This window comes from Drosophila ananassae, chromosome 2L (assembly GCF_017639315.1).
Source record: "Drosophila ananassae strain 14024-0371.13 chromosome 2L, ASM1763931v2, whole genome shotgun sequence".
Lineage (NCBI taxonomy): Eukaryota > Metazoa > Arthropoda > Insecta > Diptera > Drosophilidae > Drosophila > Drosophila ananassae.
Window position 1 is genome coordinate 7,594,084 of NC_057927.1, and position 16,370 is coordinate 7,610,453.

Consider the following 16,370-nt stretch of genomic DNA (forward strand, 5'->3'; position numbering starts at 1 on the left):
ACGTCCGTCCCGAAAGTAAATAATTACAGAACTCGGAAGCGTTTTCTCCTCTTCGCTGGAAAATCAAAGCCGCCAAGCCAAAAGAGAAAGTTGGCCAGAATGAAAGGGTGAGGGCCGGGCAGTTAGCAGTAGTTAATCACCGGACAAACAAAGCAGCCAGGAAGGAAGTTGGAGAAGTAAACAAAACGGAAGAAGCCAAAGAAAAATGAGACTTTCTACGAGGCGGGGATTTAAGATTTCCCACTGACCCTCGAGGTCACGTCCAAGGGAAGCAGTTAGAACTGTGTGCTTGGTACATATTGAAAATGCAGCAGTTCACTGCACTAATTGCTGCAGCCAAAGAGGTGGTTCTACTGGAAGTCCTGCCAGGAGGGAGGAGAAGGATGGGCCATCCATCAGGCCCATCGACAACCGGCGTCAAAATCAATTAAATGGGCAACAGGCGAGCAGTAATTGCAGCTTAAAACAGCCGAACAGGGCTGGAAACTCAACTTTTGTTAAGCTTTAATTTATTTTAAAATATATTAAGCCTGGCTATGGTCTATGACTGGTTTTGATAGACTAAATCTGGCATAATTAACTATTTTTTTTTGTTTAATTGTGGCATCACTAACTGCCACACCCACGCCCTTGCCGTGAAAGTACACTGAAGCACTTTGCGTTAATTGCACGCAGACCTCTTCATCCGAATTCGATGCTGTTCACCGTTGAGTGGCCGGTTGAATGGCAAATAAAAACACAAATTAAACAGAGTAAATAGAAATTCATCAACGTCATTGGCGACGGTCTGGTCCCAGAATCAGCCTGAGCCTCAGCATCCGACTGTGACTCCCAATCCGACTCAAACTCGAACTGGAACTCCGTCTCCCAATTCCGTCACAATAAAATCTACAAACAACGTCGTCGTCGTCGTTGCTGGCTTGTGTTATTCTTGCGCTACATTTCCTTCGCCCTTGTGTGGGTTTTTTATTTATTTACTTTTTTGCTTTTTGCAGGGCAGACATGAAAGCAAACAAAACAATTGCAGTCGGGTCAGCAGACGAGATGGATGGCTGGACAAACGGATGAACGGACGAGTGGCTGGATGGATGGATGGATGGACTGCAGCCGACGCCACCATGAATTCATTCCAATGCCACTGTGGATCATTTCTAGAGTGCAATAAAAAGCAACCGCAACTCGCTTTATGTGCACTCACAGAAATGCTTCAAGTAATCACATTAAATGTCCGAGTGCCCATTAAATAATTCTAATTTTTACAGCACACAACCGAAATGAAATGGATTCAGGATGGATGGCTGAACTATTTAGAGAGAGCTTCTCTAATAACTCGTAAAGATGGTATCCAAAACTTTATCATAGTCTCTATTCTTATGCCTAATACTGTTTCAAGATATCGTGGCCTATTCGGTTGATTGGAAACTAAATTGATGTGCTTTTTGGCTTTTTTTGGGGTCAGCCCCTCCACGGCCACATGGCGCGTGGCATGCACCTCAACTTTGATGTTCTCTGCAACAGATCACCTCGCCCCCACCTCTGACATTCTTCCCCACCCCCTAGACTGCCACTCCGATGTCTTTGTTTTTGTTGGTATTCTGCTTGTCGTTTCTCAATCATTTTGCATCCATTAATCAATTTTTGTTTTCCCCTTTCCAACTGTCGATTCGTGTTTCTTGCCAGCGCCTTCAGCATTTTGTGGGCCTCCCCCTGCTCCTCTATTGCTGGCCTGCTGGTCCGCCTCCCCTCTTTCCAGCCAGCTTTGTGTATCTTAAGTGGACACCAAGTATCTTCAATCTAGCCGAATCGGCAAAGTGGTCAATGCAACGAAGCTTATCTAGTGCCGAACAGTTGCCACTTTGTGGTATGCTCCAGATACATATACCCTGCCCCATCGCCAACACCCACCCGACCCACCCCCTTGACCGCTGCTCTATTAGCTGGTTTTTGTATCTTGGCTGCCATCGCTTCCTTTTGGCCCGATTCCCTCGAGGACAGCACGAAACCTTTGTCCGCAGATCCACAGAGCTCCCGCCCGTCGAGCACTGAACCGCCCAGTGCCCCCTGCACTGAGCGAAAATTTGTTTGCGGATTGTTTTTCACCCTCCAGTCTCCACTGCCATGCTCCAGTGCCCGGCCAGGACTTTAGCCGTTTACTGCGGCCAAAAGTTTAGCATAGTTCATTGTCTTGTTGTTCATCAACTTTTTGTGTTGTTTTGTTATTTTTATCCGATATAACCCACAGGGAGTGGGACTAGGACTGGGAATGGAACTGGCACTGGAAAAGCAACACCCAATTCCCCGTCTTGACGGGAAAACAATGCCAAGTGAAGGATTTTATTTGACTGTAATATTGGCGGAAAGATTCTGGATACTTTTAGATATTTAAATATTAGCTTTGCCCTTGAATTTTAGTCCAGTTACTCACTACTTAGGCACTTTATACGTGATTAGTTTGTTGAATTAACGTACCTGTAAGAAAAGAGAAAAATAATTTATTAATTTTAGATATATCATGTAGCATATTGACATGACACTGATGGATTACTCATATAATAATCTAAGACTGGCACTTCCCATATCGTAGTGCATTCTACAAGTCAACCTTGTCCAAAGTTTTTCCTCAAACCCCAGCTATCCTACTTATTTAGCCAAACACACTGATTACTGCGAATGGTAATTAAACTTTTGAACTCTCTACGGAGCTGTCGTTGACGTGTCATCCGTCGAGGTCCCTGTCCCGGCGGAGCCTGATTCGCCGGATTCCCAAGTTCCGGAGGCCCAGCCATCCGCATAATCAGATAAGCAATAACAGAAACAGCAGCGCGGACGAAATGGCCACGCCTTCAGAACGCCCCGCAATGAGATTCATGACAGGCATAGACAAAGTTGAAGAAGGGCAGACATCTCAAAAGACTCGAAGACTGCAAGGTTGCGGGGCTCCCGGCCAGGCCACTTAATTGTATAAGAAATGAGCCAAATGGACCCAAGAGATGAGGGTTGGAAAAATACACAAACAGAAACCATAGAACACTTACACTTGGCTCGGTCTATGGCCGGGGCGTTAATTACATTTTTATTATTTTCATTTGGTTTTTGGTTTGGGGTTGAGGTTTGGTGTTTCTAGAGTTTGGCGCAAAAGGAACGCCCTTCGATTCTCTGTAACCCCAAGCCAATTTCAATTCTAGTTTCGGAAATTTCGGACGAAGTGAATTAATGATGCACAGCAGCCCAAAAGTCAATTCGGGTCGTGATTTGTGGAGTAGAGCATAGAAGTGGCATGGGGGTGTGGCTACTGCTGCAGTCTGACTGCTCCAAGACTTCGACTTCATTTTTCTTGCCACCGATGTGGCAAGCAGTGGCCTTGGGTTGCAGGTCACGTGATGCTGTTAATTGCACGCCCAGAACCGCAGAAGCCCGACGATGCTGTCTCTGCAGTTCTCGGTAATTCCCACCCCGATGTCCAAGTAACTTGGCTACCAAGGCGGGCTAATTGAAAAATATCTTGCATTTGCCCCTAATTGAGGCTACTTCACAGGTAGAGGGCTTGAGGGATTGCCATCGGATGAGCTGAAATAGAACACCTAAATGGAAATCGAAAACTTTCACACCCGTTTTGTGGAGTGCGCACTTGAACGACAACAATACTCATATTCCATCATCATTATGCGAGCAGCCCATCCATATATCTTCGGGGTTTTCTTTTGTTTGTGAGCACCCAGGCACTCTGACACTCGAGAGCCCATGCAGCAAACTGGGCTATAAAAACTCGGTCGGCCCATGATTATAATTATTATTATTGTTGTTTGCACTGCTCGTGTTCGGGGCTGCCACACAAAAAACAAAAAACACAAGAGCAAAAAGAGCAGGGAACATAAAACCATTAGCAATTCATCTTCCCAACGACGACTGACTGCAATTAGAGAAGAACACATCCCGTTGAGGATACCGTATGCCTGAAGGCAAGTGGCTGCGAAAGGAGTTCGCCCAGTTTCGAGTTCGAGTTCATTGGGGGTCCTTTTGGCACCGCAGCCCCCCAAAAAGGCCGAGGCGAGTCAACTTCCTTAACACTTTGACAGCAATTTGCGAAATATGTTGCCGGCAATCAGCAGGGAAGTGAGAAAATAACAACAAAAACGGCAACAGCCGGGCGCCGAGGACGAGGACGAGGAGGACCAAGTTTACAAGTCGCATAAACAGAGGCGCGCACAGAAGTATGCTACAGAATGGCAACAGCCGTTGCGCGTATGTGTGTATCGGGTGTCCTGCTCGCAGTCTATGGCTATGTGTGTGTTTGTGTGCGATCCTTTGTGCCCAATCTTACTGACTTCCTTCCGGTCGAGCGGCCTGGGCCTGGGCCACAAGTGTTTGGCCTGGCTTTTATACATTTTTTTTTTTTGCTCCTTTTTTGCGGCAATTAATTAAAGAAGCAAAAACGAAAGATAGCTCAGCTCGGCTCACAGCTCACAGGCCACTGCCCACCGCCCGGAGCTGTTTTTGGTGGCAAATGTAAAGCATGCCACTTTGCAGCATTTTCTACAATTTGAGTTTGAGTTTTATTTTGTTGCTGGATACCACTATGTATAGTATTTGCTCTGCGTCTGTCTGGCTGTCCAATTTCAGCCTGCCAAAAGTTATTTTTCCCTTTTCGCCTTCTTGTTCAAATAGAACCTGCAGGCTCAGCATTAACTTGTTTTTCTTGTTGTTGCTGTTGCTTTTCGTGTTGTTTAACTATATGTATATAGTAACAACAATAGATTTGGCCAAAAAAGGCCAACAACAATAGCAGCCACAACAATGGCCTGGCAAGTTGATATTCGTTGGGTTTTCCGGCGAATGTTTCCCTTTTTTCTGCTCGGTTGCGACTTACAATTTCGTTATTTATGACCGTGTCTCGTATTTTCCATTTTACTTTTTTATTGACTGTCTTCATTTCTAGGTTACACGTCCAATAACAACTGCGGCTCGATGTGCAAACAAATCGCAGAGAGCAGAATCAATAAGGACACCGTGTTTTTTAGCAGTTTCCCTGCAGTTAACTTTGCTTTACCGTCTCCGTTGGGGGATATTTAACTAGTTTGCTATTTTTTTTTGCCCCTTGCCCCTCCCTCCTGCTGCTGGCTGTGCACGAATGTTACCTTAAATATTTATTTGGCTTATTTGTTGTTTTCGCCCACAAAAAACCGTCAACAAATTTCGTTACCCAGTTTGGCCAACTTTGCTGTCAACTTTTTGTGTGTCCTGGCCAAATCACTGCAGGAGTCCTATGTAGGTCCTTATCAACAAGAAAATTGCTCTATTACAGTTAATAACTTAATTTGCCAACTAGAAGTTACAAGTTTAAAGGCCGCTTCCGCTTTAAAGCCACCCTTGTTCCTGCCCCAATCGAACGGAATGGCTGCCACTCGTTCATGCTCTTCCACTTCAATTATTCAGACATTTTCCAATCAAACCACCAGCACGCAAGCAAACAATATTGAAATATAGTTTCCACCTTGATGTTTGGTGAAATTTATTTTCGTTAATTGGTAGCAAAAAGTTTTTTGGCGGAAAAGCAAAAAGTTGCCAAAGCAAACAGAGGAGAGAACAGCAGTCATGCCCCCGAAATCACACACACCCTCGAGATCTCAGAGAGGAAAAATATTTTAAATATTAAGGGACTCCAAAGGAGGTCCTTCTGGGGGAAATAATTCAAAATTGTACATGTTTTCGCGCAGTGAGGACCTGCCAGAGAGAGTTGCAAGTTCAAAGGCGCCACAAGGGCGGGTCGAGAGCCAAAAAACAACTATGGGAAAATAAAACTAAACGCCATTTTGACTTTCTGTGAACTCTTCTTTAATTAGGGATCGCTAATCAGTGGCTTAGGACGAAAAGTTTCGCCAAGGAGTTGGATTTAATTAGCTGCAGTGAGCCGTCGGGGCTGTGCATTCTCATTTGCATTTAACAGGCTGACAAAAACCTCCGGCATTTGCATATGCAAACTACGACTGGCATGTCTAATGGGCCGTCATTGCGTGCGGATTGATATATTGGACCGGTTGAGGGAATGACTCATTGAAGGAGCCGCCGTCGATGCCGGAGCCGCAGCCGGAGCCGACAACGCGGCGCACAGCACGCCTAATTACATTCAACGAGTTTTTATGCCTCTGGTTTCCCAGTAATTCAACACCTTCGGTTGCTTCACACATGAGCTGCCTGCGAGCTGCAGATGCATTTTCCATTCCTGCATCCTTGAACTGCAGCCGTTACTCAAACAAAGAGTGTGTGTCAAACACAAATACAGGAGAGAACATAATCTAATATACAGCATCTACGAGGGGCAGGAAAATGTGATTTAACAGTGCCTCTATACCAATTAAGAAATTTCACGCCATTAGCCACGGTTAGCTAAGAGTTGTGTCTTAATTTCCAGCAACATAAATAAATTTCATGGAGCCATTCGACACAAAAAACATCAATTACGAAATTTCACGCTCACGAGTGAAATCTTAATTATGAGTTTCGGACGCAAACTAAACTGATAATATAAGCATTCAGTGTTTATTGTGACATTTAGTAAGTGGCTTCTTCACTTGATTTCCCAAATAGAGATTAATTTTTCCAATTAAGGTGGTATACAAGAATATGCTGATGCTTCATCCATCTGTATCAACATATTTTCCATCATTCTGTGCCATTTAATTCGATCTTTTGGAGACGACATACTTTCATTACGATGGAAAAGTAACAATTTGGCTTGTAATCCGCATTTTCCACATTCCATCCATCCATCCATCCAGTGCCAGTGATTTTGATTGACAAAAATATTCGGGGAATCGATTTTTACTCCCATCCTGGATTACACGAACTGCTCATATGGGTGGGATCAGGAGCAAGGGTCACAAGGCAGGGGGAACAAATGGCGAGTGTTTGCTGCTAGGCAGCCCGGCTTAGAGCTCATAACAATGCAGCTTAATAATACAATAAATGCAATCAAAATAACAATAAAACATGCAGCATTGCCCACAAATGGCAACAAAATAAAACCGAACGACTGAACCCATAGCTGAGCTGCCTAAACGGATGAGTTTGTGTGTGTGTTTGGGTGTTTGTGGGTCTGTGGGTGTTCGGTGCTTCGGTGTGAGTGTGTGAGTGTGTGCTGCGAGTATGTTTGAGTTTGCAGAAATTATGACAATATGCAAACGAGTTTCACAAAGGCCACAGAACTGGCAGAAGGCGATGGAGAAACACAAATCGCAGACAAAAGGCAAAAGGCGAAGCCACGATAAATGCGGTGGGCTATGGCAGGAAAGGAGCTAGGAGATGCTTGCAGATACTGCACTGAAAGAAATCTAAGAAACAATATAAATATCTTCCAGACAATCTTTGGTAAACAGTCTATACAAGACTCTAGACAAGAGTCTGTGTTATACAAATTCTGTCATTTTTTTTCTCACAGTTCACTATCCTAGACTGAGATGCAGGGATGTCGTCTGGGCCCGGCTTAGACCCGCTGACATGTAAAGAGCATCGACAAAGGCCGTCCCGAGGACGGGACAGGTAAGCCGGGCTGGCGGGATGGAAGCCGAGATGGAGAGCTGGCTTAGCAGGAAAGGCAAACAGAATTAATGCCACACAAAACCGATTCCGATAGAGATCGAACAAGGTTCTAATAACTAACCAGCAAAGGGCTCTCCACCCGGGGTACTAGGGCATGGGGAGCTTGTTACTTGGAACAAGCGTCAATTAGCAAAGGAGCGGTGCAATTTCCCGTACGGGAACGTGTTTACACGGAGGATTAGTCATCTGATGAGGGTCGCTGGGAGGCTGGGAGAATATTTTCCGGTCAGTTTCACGGCTGTCGACGGATGGATTAACTTTGAAAGCTGGATTAATTTAAATGTGATGTGAAAAGCTTGTTTAAAGATGTTGGACGTGTTAGTGGGTTGAGGCTTCATTAGAAATACTATAAGAGTTCCAACTCTATCCAATAAAAATATTCTACTCAATCAATAACTGTAGAGCTCATTTCGAAGAGGTCAATACACTACAAGATTCAATCAATTGATACGAATACGGATTCTTTCGGGCTGCCCCTTCTTCCTGATTTATCAGCTAATCACGATCAGCCCACGCATAAACACAGTATTTACTCAATACGAGAGCTTAGCAAAGAGCTGGCAGCTTGCGCAACTCGTTTGCCCCCGGCCATGTACAAATTATCTGCATTTTGAGTGGGTTTGATGCCTGAAAAGCAGCAATAGAGATGCAGATGCCGAAGCCGCCGCAAATGCAGTTGCAAGATGCTGAGCCGCATCTGGAAGTCTTAAGCCTTAAGTCTTCAGAGTTTTGAGAGTCTCGGAAAGGTGCGAGGTTTATGTTGAAAACGTTTTGTTAACAACGGCCTGCCACAAAAACCAAAGCCCCATCTGAATGGCGGAGCGAGAAAAATTACAATAAATTATATAAAGTGTTAAATGTGCCTAGCAGCTGGCGGGAGATCGGTGGACTGAACTTAACAAAACGTTTTCGGAAGATCGTCCCAGTCATTTGTTGTTCCAGTGTTTGTGTTTTTTGGGGGCAAGCCCTTAAGATTTATGGGGCTTAATCAAGCCTGAATAGAACCCGCCCGAACCCCGGGTCGAGAATGGAACCTCCAGGCAATGAACTAGCAGCCGCCACCAATTTGTAGTGACAACTGCGAGCTGCATTTCGAAGCGCCATAAAAACGTATCTTTGTATCTGTATCTGAATCTGAGACTCGACATTCACAGCTCTTCGCTCGAGTTGCTGTGCTGGAGAAGGTGTTGGAGCGGTGACGCCAGTCGAGTTTGTTAAACATAATAAATGTGATTCTCAATGTTTGTCTTCAGGTTTCTCTATCACTTGCGACTCGCGAGGGGAGAGCTTGTAGATGCGGGCCGCACTATTTTCATGATAAGGCTTCGGCTGTTATGGCTCCATAATCATGGTGTTCTGGTGTTGATTTTAATTGACAACTCTTTGGTGTGGTGGCACAGTGGGTCGTGGCTGCGAGGCGATCGAGAAAGTGCTCTCGTCAGAGGCACTTCTGCGCCGCATATGTTTACCCTTTGCCCTTTGTGGACCTCTGCTGTTTACATAAACATTTCACTTACACGAAATGCACTCGCAGTCGCACTCGCACTCGCACTCGCACTGGCACTGGCCGATGCCTAATGTTTTTAACTATGTAAATGTTGCCCTGCACCGCCCGAAGTGTGCTCAGCACTCGAGAGATGCTAAAACGCTTCACACAAAGGCCGCGGTGGAAAAAGGCCAAAAATAAATAAATATGCGAGCGCCATGCATGAGTGAGTGCTCTTCGTGGAGGTGTTAAGTGAATGGGCCAGCTAGGGAGGACTCATCATCCGGGTGAAGCCCACATCTTGGCATCACAAGTCCCACATAATCAAATTCAAATATGCGACATCCTCGCACCACTGTGCACACACACTGCGTCTTGAAAACTGCAACAGAATGTGGAGCTCGTTGTGCATACGAAATCAGGGTATAACTGGAATCGGAAAGCAGTGCGTAGTTATGAATGGTCCGTCACAAAGACGTTGTCAAGTGGAGCATAGAGATTGACCACAGAGAGAGAAAATAGGGGTTTATTTCAGGGATGCATTAAATATTTAAACCAAAACCAGAATTATAAAAAGTATATCATTTTTGTCAGTGAGACATTGCGTTTAAAGCTGATTAAATTTGTAAGCAGCTCCAGAGACGGGTTGACAAAACTGGTCGTTCAACAGGAGCGACCAAGGGATTCCACATACCGGACCACAGACCCCAGTAACCGCCTCACAGCACCCCGACCCCCATTAAGCCACCCAGCCAACCCAGACAACGGTGCGCATGCGTTCGTCGGTGCCCAAAATGCAATTCCAATGAAGCTGACGTGACAACGGTCGACGAAGATGAGTGTGACAAAAGGCCCAGACAGGCGGACCCGAAACCGCAAAGCCCCAGTGAAGTCCCAGTAAAAAGCAAAGCAATAGCAAAGCACAGAGCAAGCAACAACGAACCAAAAACCAGATGGCCCAAAAAAGTCACCAGAGACTAAAGACCCGTCGCAGTCGCAGCTCCAGCTAGGCAAATGCAATGAAAACAAGAATAGTTGATAGTTGTTTGGTTGAAGGATAGAGTCGGGTCCATAAACACTCTAAAACCTACATACATTCTTTTCTAAATAATAAGAAAATCATTAGAATAATTTAACAAACCTCACTTAGGAGAAGCTCAACTCTTTGTAAGAGTATCACTGTACGGTAGACACCTCTGATGACAACCAGCGGCAGCAACGAGCATGTCAAAAGGTGTTGTCTGAGCCATGCACTTGAAAAACTTGTTGTGGCTGTCGCTGTCGATTGTTGTTGTAGCTGGTGTTGCTGATGTTGCTGGTGTTGCTGTTGTTACTGATGTTGCTGGTAATTTGAATGGCTGAATGGCGAAATGGCGAACGATCTGCCTACGTAAGTGAGGTGTGACTATGTGCGGATAGACTCCTCTATTCAGGCCGAGGCGCGAAAGAAAGGCGTCTGTGATTGGTAAACGGGCAACATACGACATGCGACACGGGACACGAGACAGACTACAAACGACAACTGCAACATTGGCGAATAAAGCAACAACATGGACGGCAAACGAGTCGCATTTTGATTAGATTTAGCGACGCTCTGGAACCGCTCCAATTGTGCGACTGGAGAGACAGAAGAGACTGCCGCGGATGCCGCCGCGGTCTAACCACATGGCAGCAGAACGCGTTTTGGCCCAAAATGCAAATGCAAATGCAGGGGCAGAAGCCCAGGCCCAGGCCCAGGCCCAGACAAGGCGCGCCAGACAGTCAAAAAGGAAAAACCCACAGAGCTCCACTTAATTGCACGCCCAGGAAAAGCCATAGCCTAGCCATAGCCAGAGTGGGAAATCGAAAGGGCGCGGTTAAGGGCAACCGTGGGGGACTAACAGGCTACAAAAGCCAACACCAACGACACTTTTGATTGAGTTTTAGCACGAATCTCTCAGTCGGCCGGGGAAGCGATGACAAAAGACTCCCGAAAGGTAATTGTTGCCACTCCATTAGGGAAAAGGGGTTGGATTCGCTTTTGATGCCGTTCACACAGGCGGAAGAGGCTCCCAGATAATTGAGTTTCCCATCGAATATCGATTCCCGAATACCAGAAAAAAAAAACGAAAATAGTATTATAGTTCCTCGGCTTTCACCCAAGAAATTAGATCCCAGGAAAGGTCTTATCTGTCCGAGATTGCCCAGATCGAGTTACAAATTGAAATCAAAGCAGCCATGAAAACTCAAGATAAGGTGCGAGACACTCTTCTCTTTTATTTTCCCAGCAGCCTCAGCTTAGCTCATATAGTATGTTGGCCATGCAAAAAATGCCCCCAACCCCGGGGTACACTATTTATAGACCACATAATTTATCAACATCAATTGCAAGAAACCAGTTGTGACCACTCGGGCCCTACTCCGGAGCACCCATTCCCGGTTAGCAATTACTCATGCCCCGGCACATCACGCACAGTAGCATTGAAATGGTTATTGACTCGGGAATCGATGCTTTTTAACACAAATTTTATTGAATTTCCTCGGAAAAGATGTAAAAAATCAAGAACAGAGGAGAAAATTTAATTATAACCAACAAGCAATGGAGCATGAAGAGGCAGGCAAGCGAACCAGAAACGAAGGGAAATTTCTTTTTTCTTTTTACGACTTATATTATATATCTGTGAGTGTTGGGTTTTTGTCGGTTTATTCGACAATGATGGATTGTGATTTGTAAGAATGTCGACGCCATTGGATCGGTCTAAGCAATTAATTTCTAAGCAGGCGAATCACGGAAGAGGAAAACCAACAACGGATGCTATCAAAAAAAAAAAGAAACCAGTGTCCGAGACTCCTCTGGAGAAAACGATTGAAATGGATATGGGTGACTGCGAAGCGGTCAAGATTGATTTCGGCTGGGAGCGTCATTACAAGCAGATTGTGTTACCAGATTGTAAAACACTTCCAATGGGCTCTCCAGACTCCACACTCCAGCGACCCTGTGACATTGATGGGGGTTTTGATTTTCATTTTCATTTTTCATCTGATTGAAACATTATAAAATGCCAAATAAAAGGGAAACGAACCGAGCCGAGAAACAGACGGTACGAGACGAGACAGTCGAATTGACTGAGAAATCTTTTTTGCGGCCTAATGAGCCGTACTTGGCTCCCGCCACGGGGCGTATGAGTGATATTTTGCGCTTCAACAAGCATAAAAAAGCCAAAATTCAGAGAGAAAATGATGACATTTTCGGCTTTTATGCATACGGCGGGCGACTCATTTGCATAAATAGTCGAAAATTGAAAATGAATAACTCGGTTGAGCCGGCTGTCTGGGAAAAATGTTAATGAATGCCGCATAAAAGGCAACAAAATTATTTGGTCATAAAATCCACAGGGACACATGTACGGGGTGTGGTTGAGGCCGCACCACCATGAGGCCGCCATGACGGTCTATCATTATCATTATATGGCTGGCATATTCAAATTTCAAATGATGCAATAAACCGGACGCTTAATTTTTAGTCGATTCTCCGGCAGGACAACCAGAAAAGCGTTTTATGGAGCGAGGTTGGAGAGAAAAAAATGAATGATAAATGGAGGGAAATTCTATTTATAAGCGTAATTGCTAATCCCGAACTGAAAACATAATCCACCCACTTGGGCATGCGAACTTGAAGAGCGCCTGCCGAAAACCATTCATATATCATCTTTATCGGAGACGACTACACCTCTCCTCGGGAATGGGTGATGGGTGATGGGGGAATAGGGAATCTGGAACTGCCGGAAGCTGGGAAAAGGAAAAGCGGAAAAGCGCTGAAGCGCTGAAGCGAAAAAACGTAAACAAAGCCGACGAGACAAAGCCAGAAAAACAAATGAAGGCAGACTATTTGTCAACGCGAATGAAGCCATTTATTATCCATCATAAAACTTGTATTTATCGCTAAATGCGGCAGTGGCAGTGGCAGTGGCAGTGGCAGTGGCAAGTGGGCAGGCGGGGGAAATAGGACATGGACATGTCATACAGTGGAATGTCCCAACAAATCCTGCCGACGAATAGTGCTCGGTGTTTGTATTGTGGATAGTCAGTCGGACAAACAAAGAGATGGCTTAAATAAACGGCAGGCTTGGGTCGTGGCAGGGGCATGGCATTCAGTGGCAGTGGCAAGAACTGAGCCAGCATCACGCAGCCAGTGTCAAGGCAATAAATCATAAAGCAGCCGCAGTTCCACTCGCTTTCGGGTCCCCAGTCGCATCGATTCGCCGCGTGGATTGCGGACTGTGTGGAGTGTGGAGTGCCGTGGAGTTTCTGTGCTGTGTACGTGAGTTTGGGCCGAAATTGGAGCATGTGCCTCGTCATTGCTGTTGTCGCTATCGCTGTGAGCGCAGAATTGTCGTTGAAAATCACGTAAATGTATAAAAATGAAATCTGTCTGCGTAAATGTATCTGTACTGCCACCACAGGCACTGAGAAACTGTTTCGCCGGCTGGCAAGCTGGCGGCCTGGCCATCCAAGAGTCGAATAAATTTCCGTTTGCCGCTGAAATATTTACGCAGCTCTCCGGTTCCCGGAATGGCTTTTCAGTCTTTAGCAAGGAAAATTCGAGCATATGTGGCTAATAAACCAAACCAGACCAGGCCAGCACAGGCCGGGCCGACACTGAACCAATGCAGATCCGATGGCAGATCCAGCTGCAGCGACGACACATAAACCTATATTCCGCCAGCCGCCAGGAGATAGAGATACCCACACACAAAGATACTGTATCTACACCTGTACCCTCGGCGATTTGGGATGGTTGATTGAACTCACAGATACATACGAAGACAGACAAGCTGTCAGATTGAACGGGACGCTGGGATTCCACTTGATTGATGATGGATCAGGATGTCTGTGCTTCTGCCACAGCCTGACTCTCCCTCTCCTCCGACTGCCTGTCGTTTTCCAAAGTTGTGTTACCTAATTAGCAAGTTTTTTCTCTTTTTTTTGGCCGTAAGCTAACGAAGCTAAATGCCAAATGAATGCCAGCCTGGCCAGAGAGCGCCCTGGTAATGGAAAATTAGACAGTCGCTATTGACAATTAGTAGCCGCTGGCAGACTGGTTGTTTACCCATAATTTGGGCTTGTTATGTTATGCTTGAGTGTCTAAATTTCCCCCAACACGTCGAATTTATTAATTAATTTATCGCCGTGGTAATTAAGTTATCACCAATCCCAAAGCAGCCAGAAAAAGACACACATAAATTAATTCGTTTTTAAATTTGGTAATTCGGCCGGACAGATGTGGGGCGTGTAGATATGGAGACCGTTTGAAAGTCGTAAAATGCATTTGGGGGATAATCCGAAAAGCGAAACGAATGTGTAGGCTGTTGGCCACAAAAGCTTTTCCATTTAAAAGTTAATAATCCAATTGACAGGCTGTGGCTTCTGTCTAAATATATATTTTTCACACGAGAAACTACCCAAGCCCTGCAGTATGCCTCATAAAATTTCGAACACATAATCGAACACCGATTTGCACACTTCTTTATTTGCCATCGAGCATTACTTGCAATTGCAATCATTTCGCTTGCCCTCGCCATAAAATATGAGTTTCGAGCGCTCCTGAATTTAAATGAACTCACCCAGCTAACAGGCTTAAAAGATTCCAGTCAGACAAATTACGTTTTTGGCTCATTAAAATGATCTCAGTACGGCAGAATGGAAAAAAATAAAGAAATGGCATTACGTGCCGAAAATAAAAGTCAGCCTCTCGTAGCAACATACACACGGACGCACTTATAAATCCGCAAAGCAATCAGATGAAATTTATGAAATTCTTCTTGCCGGGTAATTCATTTCAGGTCCTTCTCTTGTATGTGCCATGGCTATATGGCTGTATGGCTATATGGTTGTATGGTGTGGTTTTGCCAATGAATTTATTTTGCTTTATTTTATTACTTTCTTTTAGTTTGCCACACAATCCACACACTTCGGTGGACTCTTGGGCTCTTGTGATATTTTTAATAGCATTTTTTTTCCCCCACCCCACCACCGAGGAATGTGGCTGCCCGGCAACGCACATCGATGAAATGGCTGGAATCACAAATAAAACAATGTGGGGTAAGCTGGAGGGATGCTGGGCAAGCAGGGCTGCTGGGGCTGATGGGATGGCAAGGGGGCGTGTCAGCGTGGCACACGACAAATAAATTTGTCAACAAATGTGGCGTCCGATGTGTTGTGTTGCGTGGCGTGGCGGGGAAACGACAAACCAGGGGGATCCCTTGCCAGCAGGACACGAGTAATGATGACAGTTGGGCATTAATTTTTGTTCACTAATTAATAAATGTTGCTGTTGTTGTGGCGATGTCGGTTGGTGGCTCCTCCGCTGATATCTGTTGTGCAGCGAAATGGTTTATTGGCCTATTAGCGCAGCATTTAAATGGCAATCAAGGCGTGGTGGTGGTGGTCAGGTAAGCCAAAAGTCACGCAAGTCGCAAATTGCGAGCCAACAAAACAAACCTGGCTAACGACTAATTACCAAACACGACCCGGAATGCCCAGAATGGCCAGAACGGCCGGCCAAGGAGCATAAACAAAAATGTCCCTGGCAAATTGAAAACGGAAAGGAAATCAATTGATGTGTGTGGCGACAATCGATACGGGATACAGGATGCCCAACTAGGTGTGGTGCGGTGAGGTGTGAGGCTCGACGAGGTGGTGGGTCGGTCGGTTGGTTGCTCTCTGTCTGGTGTGGTCCGGTGTGGTCCGAATCCACACAAGCCTCTGTGGGCACGCTTGAAGGACCCGGGAATATAGGAGGTTTTTGTCATTGCCTCAGTTTTGACACGCCCTAAACAACCACAAAACACACGTGCACTGAGAGAAATAACTATTTATCAGAGAAATTGATATCATATTTTATTAAATTCAGAAAATAAGGACATTATATTGTACAGTTCCCTCTCAAAAAACTAGAACTCTTATTTCATATCCCATGCTTTTCTTTCAGTGCCAAAATAGACAAAAAAAATCGTATGAGGGGTGGCAGGTACTACATGGCATATGCAGGAAAATGCCGGGAATCAGGAGAGCATGGCTGATATATGGAGTATATCCAGTCAGTGTTATCCCCGGCAACGTGATTGAAATTTATGACTGGCAAATGAACGCAACAGACACACTCGGGGAAGGGAGTGTTGCTGGAGAGCTACCCCAAGTCGTGAGTTGAATTCCTAGACCTTCCTGTTAGATTGGGAATTGGAGTTGGGAGTGGGAGTGGGAGTGGGAGGTCCTGTGAGAAATTGCACTGAATAAAAAGCACTTGTAC

The 16,370-nt window shown here is 45.3% G+C and overlaps 1 protein-coding gene and 1 long non-coding RNA gene across 21 annotated transcripts in view; one reads left to right on the plus strand and one right to left on the minus strand.

Moving 5' to 3' along the window:
* The window catches only part of LOC6499845 (collagen alpha chain CG42342), a 65,702-nt gene that overhangs the window by 35,848 nt on the left and 13,484 nt on the right, over positions 1-16,370 (minus strand). The window lies entirely within an intron of this gene.
* On the plus strand, positions 14,431-15,262 carry LOC123257020. Its single transcript, XR_006506921.1, has 2 exons — positions 14,431-14,890; positions 15,012-15,262. It is a non-coding gene; the product is annotated as an uncharacterized LOC123257020 (long non-coding RNA).